Below are 10,669 nucleotides of genomic sequence, written 5' to 3'. Positions count from 1 at the left end.
GGCTCTTGAATGGAAAACACCAAACATTAATCATCACATATGTTAGTGTATCAAACAAGAGGATTTACAACAAAGATCAGGCTTCCCCTATGTTGACTTTACTGTGCGTGGAAGTTCCCTTTTGTACTGAAAAACCTAAACAAATTCAGTGTAATATGAATATTATATGTAATATGAAGGTAATTGTACTAAATGTAATCTGCGGCCATATGTGAATAGCTTAATGCACTGAATTTGACCAGACTTTATAGACTTCAAAGGCACATTGGTGATACTTACAACAAATTATGCCGGAAGTTTGTGAACATAACTTATCATTGACAATTATCTCGTTTGCATATGTATTACCTTTCTATAATAAGGCATTACATTGTATATCAAAGCTGAATGCAGTGAATTGAAACAGGCATGACATACATATAAATGACCTGTGTTTACCTCAAACATTATGAACATAATAAGAAATATCAATGTTTATATATAATAAACAAAACTGTATGAATACTGGTTTTTTGTTCATTTTTGCATCTTCATCATGTTTCTAATGCATTCTTCTTGACACATGGTGGCCATCTAAGTCTTACTTCCATTTTGTTACACTGCATGTTTCTGAAGAAGGCACTCAGAAGATCAGTTGAAGAATAAGTTTTAGGCACTAACAGCTTCCGCTTTGATTTGTTTTGTCATTCATTCAATTTCCAACGCTATCTTTCCATACAGCTGTTCATTCTTGAAACAGTGTGTAATACTATTGATGTGTCCACAACTTGAAACGGATATTCAGTAAGGCTAAGGATTGTCAATGCCTGGGTTTCTCCATTTCAACGTCCGCATCTTTTGTAAAGAAATGTGCATTTTAAAGAGATATTTGTACATAAGTCTTTGCAAATTCAAAAATGGACTCCACATATTTTTTATGAGACCTTATCATGTCTGTATACACTCCATGTTTTGCAGTATTTTATCTGACAAACTTTTCTAAGTTCAAGTGGCAGGTTTTTTCCAGGGTTAGTAATTTGGTACCATTACTTGAGGAGTTGAATTCTGCAATGTAATTAGCATTTGACAAGAATATTGAAATTTTATTTTTTTTCCCAAAAATGACCAATTTTCATATGTATTAGATAAATGTGTGTCTATTTTTAAGGGTGATAAATAGAATTTAAATGTTTACTAAAGGATCTAAAAATATTTCATTTTGTTGTTCTTCATGTTTTTTGAATTATACTTTCTTGTGCATTTGGTGAAAATATTACCAAAAACATGCTGAATGCCAATTGGCAGGCTACACTTGTTAACAGTACATTGAACAGAATATACTGAAAAATTATTTAAAAGGTAGATTTATTGCCCCTTTAACACATTCAGTTTACCTTTCACCACAATGGTTTGGCCCAAACCCATTGTTATCAGTGGTGAGTGTGGCCCTGTTCACAGGGAGTTCGGGGTGAACAGATTAATACAAGGTATACTGTAGTTGGTTTTAAAAAGTCATTTTCAGTTTCTTTTTTGCCGTTTTTGATTGACAGGCGGCATGTCACATCGAGTGCCAGTGACAGCAAATGCTGACTGTCGGATCACCCATAAACTATGTGTTTGTACAGCATTGCCGGAATAGTTGGTTTCTATTTGTGTAGTAAAGCCCCCTTTGACATCAGAACACACTACCTGAAGTAAGAAAAGTAATAAAAGGAAAAAAAAATACCGTGAACTGCTCTGCTTTGTTTAAGGTAGTACGCGCCTCAAAAGTGAGACAGAAAACTTTTGCTCAAACTTTCCCCAATGAAACTTTCAACCATTCTCTCACCAAATCAAAAATGAAAATCAGAGGTCATCATGCAAATTACTGTACCAGAGAAAGAAAATTATCTTACATTTATCCATATTCGAAATTCAAAATGGCTCCTATCTCTGTGTTAACTCTAATGGGATAATTAAACTTTTCAATTTTCGAAAAACTAAGATGGTGAAAAGTTTTCTGTATCGTGGAGTTTTAAAATGAGCACCCACAAGTGATAGATTATTAAAGAATTGTAAAAATTTGAGTCTTAATATCTGTCCCTGAGGCGCGTTCTACCTTAAATCAAACCTGCTATCAGCTTCTCTAATTAATTCATGGAAATCGAAAAAAAGCGTCATTGAAATAAAAAGAACAACAATAATAAGTGATAAATAACACAAATAAATACATGGTTACAGTAATTGAATTCAGGATAAAACTTTTAATGCATTAAGTGTGTCCCACACCAAGCCATTGATAATTGAAATTTGATTTATTGATATTGACATGTTACTACAGTTAAAAATAAAATGCTTTTTTGGATAGGAACTGTTTCAATCAAGACCCCCCACTTAAACTTTTTAAGTTTTTCACCAGCACACAATGTGTGCTACATGTATTTATTCTCAAATCAGATAAATTAAGTAGATTTTTGTTTTCTGTTTCAGATCACATTTTCATCTGTTTTTATAAAAATTGTCCTTTGTCTGTGTCCTCCAATATCCCATCTGTATGTTAGCATTGTAAGCATTGGTTGCTTTTTTGTACAAATAATTTATGTCTTACATTTTGTCTTTTCATTCTTATATATGCCATCTACGCCTAACCAAGAAAATGTTTTGACAAGACTTATTATCTGTAATCTGTGTAGTGGCATCATAGCATTTATCGGTTATTGTCTTAATAATTTTGTTTGTCTTGCTTTTGTTTATGGCAGCTTTTCATCATCTTTGCATATTGATTGATGACGCAGCTGACCCCAACCTTTGGGGATAAGTCTATGTGGGAACCTAATCTCAATTATTCATAAAAGCCAGACAGTTGTCAAGAATGATGCATTACCGAATCTAGTGTGTGACTCGCCCTGACCACGGAAAGGTCACCGTGTTTCTCAAAAGAGAGGTTGAAGAATGATATCGCCGTCTCTGACAAACAGAGAGGACAGAGTGAGTGTTTGCCAACAATACTGCCACTGCCCATGCCTACCTTCTCATGACCTGCTGTTGCCATGGCAGCAGGGATCACCCACTATTCTAAAGGGGTGGCTCAATCTTGCAGACGAACTGTGGTCCTCAGCTTATTTGACTATCTTCGCACCTAACACTGTGTAAAAAATGGCCATAGATGTGAAATGGTGACTGCCTTGTGTATGCAAGTTAACGTTATACTCCTCTTAACATATTGTAAAAATAGATTTCGGGCCCACATATTGATGCAGCCTACTTTCACGCCTCATGACCACTCATTGACCGTCCTTACATGAGGGGGAACCACTGACTGAAAATTGTTCCCAACCAATGTGAGCATAACAAAACAAGTAAATAAGTGGCTGTAGGGGATCTTTTCACTGACAAGCCGGTACCTGTAGGGCTTACCGAACCAAGACATGCTCAGTAAATCTACTTTGACTACGTTGTAGTATTAATGACATTCAAACAGGTGTGTTATGCAAATGAATGCTTGACCTAGTGGACATGAGTCACGTTTAAAAAATGTCAAGGTCATGTATACCTAGACACTTTTCAGTCCTGTTGTTGTACAGCTGGTTAAAAACAGGATTAACGTCACCCGTTCCCATGGGAAGGATAAATCAAATGTTATTTATTGTACCCTGGTTCACCTTCCATGACCCTGCCTCGTGTTGTATAGCCGGGCAGTGAAGACGGCCACCAACATACGGAACTAGGGCGATTTAACTCACTGGCATACAGTTCAGATTTTTATGGCATATTGTAATGAGAAATCTAGCTGAGCCACACAGGCTTTCACAATGCTGTTGATTCGTATAAAAAACGTAAAATTCGTAATTGTAGTTAGAACCACAGTTAATGGCTACACCATATGCCCTAGCTACTTCGAGTCTTTTATGAAATAAAAATTCTTGTAATCAGTATTCAGAAACTTCTTTTAGATATGTATTTTAGTAACATAGAGGCAGCCAAGCTTCTTATGCAAAGATTTTTGAAGTTAAAATGGACATTCCCTTGGTGAATATGCCCAGCAAGTTACAAGACCAAGTACATCTGAAATCAAATTTCATGAAAAAACCTTTGGCACCAGTGATTACGGTTCTATTCACATTAAGATAAAGACAGCACTCTACAGAGGAAAGTTAAAATTTTGATGTGAACCTTGCTGGAGTTTTTATTTTAGCAAAAGATTTTACAGTATGCCATTCAATAAAACGCTGTGACCATCTCATAAATAGTTTGATGATTTTCAAACTTTGTGATGGAAGGAACGTGTTCTGCAAAAGCAAACTGCAGTCAACATCTTAGTGTACCATTATTAATTATTAAGTCATATCCAAAATTTTTCTGAATTTGTTATTTATTTATGCATAAATTATATCTGTATTCCAGTAATCATGTGAAAACCTACCTGGAACAACCGTTATATGTAATTAATTCCTCAGTTGTGTTGCAGTGTTAAAACTGTAAGCACACGCAGGATTGCACATTACCGAATGTCAGCATTTCCGTAGTCATATGCTAGCAAAAAAAATATCAATCAAAACTGGATAATTGATTTTTGTTTTGAGAGCAACGTGTGAAACATCGGAGATATGAATTTTCAACTTCAAGATGACATCATCAGGCAAATTTAAAAGAGTGTTGACGACGGAACCTCCTAGAAATCATGTACATCGAATGAAATTTGACAACGGATCAATGAAATGTGACAACCTGAGTGGACGCAAGGGTTCTTCAGAAGCGGACATTGAATGGCAATGGTGGCCAGGAAATGGATGAACAGCCGCCATGGAATCCGTCATCGATCAAAGTGCTGCACTTGGGAACCTGTGGAATGTAACAAACAGAACAACAGCAGCAAGCATATGACAAGCTTTAAAGTCTACTTCTAACAAGTTTGACAAGCTATACATGTTGCATGTACACGCTTGAGTAGGTCAGGCACTCTCATGCATAGAGCATATAATATGCAGTTATGCCAATTACAAATTTGCTGAAGCACCAAGTTATATGTGAAGAAATTTACTCCATGTACAGACGGCTTTGTATGAATTTTATGCAAATTTTTTTGTTTTTATGTCAAAACCAAATGTTCAGCTCACTCAAAGTTGATTGATGTGTTGGTCATGTGATTTTATTCTATACATCACTGATGTTTATCAGTGTGTGTGTACTTTAATCTGACCTCCCATTATTCCCGAAAACAAAGTTTGAGGCCAGGTTACCCCTACATATGAATTTGCACACGGTGAAAAATTGGTACCATAATTTCAAAATACCTGTCTTGAAGATTTGCGACATCTGATTATTTGAGGTGATTGATGTTAGGGGTGGGGTGAAATGCACACCTGGTCCCTAAAATCAGCTGATTTCTCACATTTTCTTGTTCGACACATTCCGACACATTTTATACTCGATGACTGATGTGCGACTCGTGATTCAAATTTATGACTGTAATGTAAATTTTGAACTGTTTCGACTTTCTGTTCCACATGTGGTCACTTTCGGTATGGATATAAATGATCTCAGTGATGGTATTGACTGTATTAATTCTTTGAGTGCTGTAATTTTTCCCACCGAAATTTTAGTGAAACATTTTACCAAATTTTATGAATTTTTCTGTAATTTTTTTGATAATTTTTGATCAAATGGATAGCACATTTCCTCAGCTACAGTTCTTTATCAAAATTTTGGCAAAAGTCAGAAAAAATTTGACTGAGGTATATTCTGTAAAGGTGACAAAATTGACTTTGGTGCTCAAAGGGTTAAAGTTATCCATTAGGCATCAGGGATACCAGTTTGGTGAAGTAGTAAACAGTGTTTTACATGATACTGCAGAGGACGTCAGCTTGCAAGCGTTGGCTGGCAAAGTGCAACTTATTGAAATATCTGTTCAACGAGACTTTACAGATTGCTGGGAATATGGAACTAGGCTACATGCATGTCAACAATAGCAATACAAACGCTGAACATACCGTACACATGACCATTAAACATTTTAAGTTCAGGTAACAAGCATTGGACCATAAAGGATCATTAGCATTCTGTTTTGATGCATGGTACAGAGAGAGAATCTTCCCCAAAAGTTCAAAACTTTTAAAACATGGACAGTCAAAAGTATTTTGGACAATTTTTATAGTGATATTCATTTTCATGGAAGTTCAATGAAAGCATTATTTTGGGATGCAGGAAAGTTGGAAGGGGGAGGGGAAGGACATGATTTGTGAATGTCAATCCTAGACGACTTTAAATGCAAATCTGCAGCGAAAAGTTAAAATCTTGTCAAGTAGATTCTGTAAAACACAAGGCAAATAGCAAAGGGGCGTGGCTTGTATACAACCACTGTAGAGTATCTAGGTTGTTGCAGGCGTTGTCTCTTCTTTCAACGTGGAGGGCATGGAATAATTGCTGTAACCTTCCACCAAAGGGCAAATTACAACGCGCAATTGATAAATTGACGTTGGCCTATATCAATCACGCCTTGACTCGGATATAGTCAATACGTCCTCCGGAGTTTTGGAAACGACGAAAAAATACAGCCAGTGAGTATAATTGAGTGTTTATTTTGGTTTCGCAGGTAGCCTAGGCTCATCGCTTGCTTTTAAAATGCAAATTCCATGACACGGTCATTGCCATTCTTTTAGTATGGACACAAAGTCCACTCATTGGGGCATGCTGCCCCCTGCAGTATAAACATCTGCATACCTGTTTTCCTGAGTTGAACAGAATACTAGTATGACCCCAAGTAACCATGCAGTCCTAGAGTTTACATTGTAGGCCTAAACATGGTATGTTGGTCTGAGTGCAGTGTCTACACACTTAATCCGAACAGGAACGTCCTACTTTATGTAATACAGTGTATATGTATCTAAAGCAAAGACTTAGTAATAGCTTTGCAAACATGTATTTGGAAATTAAGCCATCGATCTGTGGGATTTCCTCACAACTTTCAAATATCAGGGATTTGCATATACACATATTCTTAAACTTTATGTTGTGTCTAAAATCTCTCAAATATATATTATTGCCGATTCTGTGGTATATGATGTGAAGGTCACAACCAAAGAAAAATTAGAATTATTGAATTTATGAATAATTTAAAGAAAGGTTGAAATAAACTTTAGCTTTGTGTGCAGGCAAGGCAATTTAAAAAGTAGTGTGTCTTGAACTGTTTGTTTTTTTGTACTTTGCTATTGCGGTCATCTGTATATATAAATTATAGACTGTACATAAATGTTCAGGCCTCACTGGGCGTAGATACATATATATAGACATACATATATAAAGCCTTGTTGTTGTTACCTGGTATGCCTTTGTTATGGTTCCAGGTATCTGTGTCGTAAAAAAAGAAGTGAAAGGCCGGCTCAGCTGTAACTTTGCATTACATAGGTTAACGTTCATTGCTCGACAGGTCTCTCCCTACCATGGTACTAAAATATGTATTGGGGCAAGGTCACCGTGCTGTTGTAGGCTTTCCTTTGACGTCTGACTGAGAGTTTATTGTCAGTACCTGACAGTGAACAGGCTAGTAAATAAAAACAGTGTTGCTGACCTTTCAAGAAAGGCTTGATCATGCAAGTTTCAGTGAATGCAATTGATAGTTTTGATGGGTAAATTTGGACCAAATTCTCTAAATTGTGTGCCTGGTCCTGCTGAAATTTTAAATTTCACGCTAAATAGAACTGATTTTATTGATGTGCAAATTTTGTGAATTTTGGCCCCAACGATGTCAGGGTTTTTTCCGTGGTTATTATATGATAGGCTTTATGTTCTGTACGAATGTGAGAGAACATAAATTGCGTATGTTTCAGCTATCATTTTTACAGCGTGTGTAATGATTGGTGTTAGTAAAATCGATTGAAAAATTATGAGGGGCATATTTCAGCGCTTGTAAACCTGTAAAGGAGTTTTCAACTTTGAAGAATTATTGTTACTTTTTTATGCCACTGACCTTTCTGTTAGCTAACTACGGTATGTTTAACCCTTTGAGCACCAAAGTCAATTTTTGTTACCTTTATAAAGTGTAACCCAGTCAATTTTTTTTCAAATTTTTGCCAAAATTTTGATAAAAAACTGTAGCCAATGAAATTTTATGTCCATTTGTTCCAAAATTATTAAACAACTACAGAAAAATTCATAAAAATTTGTAAAATGTTGTACTCAAATTTTTGTGGGAAAAAATAACAGCACTCAAAAGGTTAATTAACATCGACCACTTAAAATTGAAACATGACAATTCCTGTAACTCTTGACAGTGTATTCATTACTTTCTAAAACAGTAGCTGTAACTTTTGATGATAAACCACACCATGCGATGGTAATGAGAAACCATGAGATTTCGGCCAGTTCACGCCATATATGCACTAGCAATAGCGAGTGCATATATGACGTGAACTAGTCAAAATCAAGTGGTATTGCCTGTTGCCGAGGTGGTTTATTGGTATTTTATCATAATATTAAGTTGAACTTCTGGAGTGAAACATCAAAAAGGGGATTTTTCTCCAACTGAAAGCTTGTGCCTGTGCTGTATTGAGAATAGGTATAGCATGGTTGTTTTCATGTCTCGACCAATCAGATCGCAGCATTTGCGCCATATCAATAATTATACTCGAATGATGTAATTGCTATTTTTGTTTCGTATGTCAATTGCAAATTCTTGTTCTGTTCTCCAAAGTACATGTTCACTGACAAACACCGTTTCCAAGTCATACAGCATCTCTACATGCAAAATACACTGTTATTGTTTACATTTGAATTCTAGTCCAGACTTCACTCGTCAAGAATAACAAATGTAGTCGACACATGTACTAGCCTAGAATCTATTCATCCACTTGCCTCCGTACCTCTGACCCACTGGGAGTGGGTCGGAGGTACGGAGGCAAGCGGACGAATAGATTCTGAGCATGTACAGGCAGCCTACAATGAAAAGAAGCTCAACACTCTGTATCTGCGCATAAGTTTTGGAATAGAACAAGATGTTGACAAAAAACATTTAAAAAATTCATCAAAAGTTACAGTTACTGGGCCTTTATATAACGTAAGTGTATGTTTGTTATTCTTTACTCCACTGCATGTTGAAATGCAAACGAGTACAAGCCTTGCCAACCCAATGTAGTATGTGCATACAGTAAGGCATAGTTGCTTTTATACAAAACAGGCTGAAACAATTTGCATACACTTCCAGGTGACATTAATGGTAAATGTAATTTTCAGTAGATACAAGTCATATAACACCACTTTCTATTTTCCCGTCCAACTGCAAAGTCAAGAGTATTTTATTCAGTCCATCATCGAAACAGGCGAAAGCCTGATATTATTATGAGGTACCCATTACCCAATGAAGCAATGAGGAGTAAATTTATAATGCCAGTTATAATTGCTCAAGGACACGACAGTTATTAGGTTCAGTTCTTGAACCTGCCTGGTCCGAGCCTCCAATAGTGATTCTGTCAATCTGGTCATCCTTGAAATTGGTCTCGGACTTGCCATACTCCAATAGTGAGTCCACAATTTTGGACTTAATACCAGGTTTCAAACTCACCCATACAATCCTCAGGGATAGTGCGAGTCCCACACCCACAACCATCGCCTTCCATTACCTTTTGTCTATGCATGCAATGTTTCAGCACTTTTTTTAAAGTACATACAACTTATGACTTCTCCATTTCAATGCAGAAATTGAACGAAACATTTCATGTCCAAATAGACCTAGTTTATCCCTTTTTAATCCCATGATTGGCACAGGTAATAATAGATTAAATGTGATGGATTGCTGCACAGGTACACAAAAGATTCTGGTTCCACGCAGATACCACACCAACGTGATCAAAGTTCCGCAATATCTATGGTAACTTTGTCATATCTTGTCTCCTCAATTAAAGAGGTCAACGACTTTAACCATCGATCCCGGTGTACATACAGTGACAAGATGGTGACATAATTAAGGAGCATACGTGTGTTATTTCTTCAATTATTTTTATATCATCTCTTATGTGTGTAACTTAATCATTTCTTCCTGTCAACTTATACATCATATCAACTCTAGCTTCCTGTAGAGAGACTGGAGTGGTTCTAGCTCTGTAGAGTTAAAAAGGAAGGGTGTTGCAAGTGGCAGCTAGCTCACACAGTATTTGAAAGTTTGTTTGACTGAATGCAGATATCTGCCTGTCACAAAAAGCTGAGTGTCGTTCAACTAGATCCCTCATTTCACAGACCGTAATTGGCACACAAAATCTCCACATATACTGACCATTGGGTGGGGCTGACTGGACAAGTGACTAAATGTTACCCTTCTACAGACAGTGTGAGATAATGGAGAGTGCAGATATATCTCCATGACCCCTGTATGACTAAAGTGGGAAAACTTGAGCAACAAGATAAAAACTTATGTAGAAAGTCCTTTATTTCAGTTCTATGCTTATTTCAGTTCCACACCGGCTGCTTGTCATCAGAGAATAATACCAATTTCCTTTGTTCACCGAAATCCAGGCAGGGATTGCACCAATGCTGAACCTCGATCAGTTGCATAAAAAATGTTTCATAAGGTAGTGAACATCACACATTGGCACCTAAAAGAAAAATTCTGTGGAACCATGGTGAAAACCTGCTATGACTATGAAATTGGTCCAAGAAGCTTCCATTCGGGACCACAAAAATTGTGGTACAATACAAGATATTCACAAATATGTCCCATAAA

The sequence above is a fragment of the Ptychodera flava genome, chromosome 13 (genome assembly GCF_041260155.1).
Source record: "Ptychodera flava strain L36383 chromosome 13, AS_Pfla_20210202, whole genome shotgun sequence".
NCBI classification, from domain to species: Eukaryota; Metazoa; Hemichordata; class Enteropneusta; family Ptychoderidae; genus Ptychodera; species Ptychodera flava.
The sequence above is the reverse complement of the archived record's forward strand: the minus strand, read 5'-3'. Positions refer to the sequence as shown.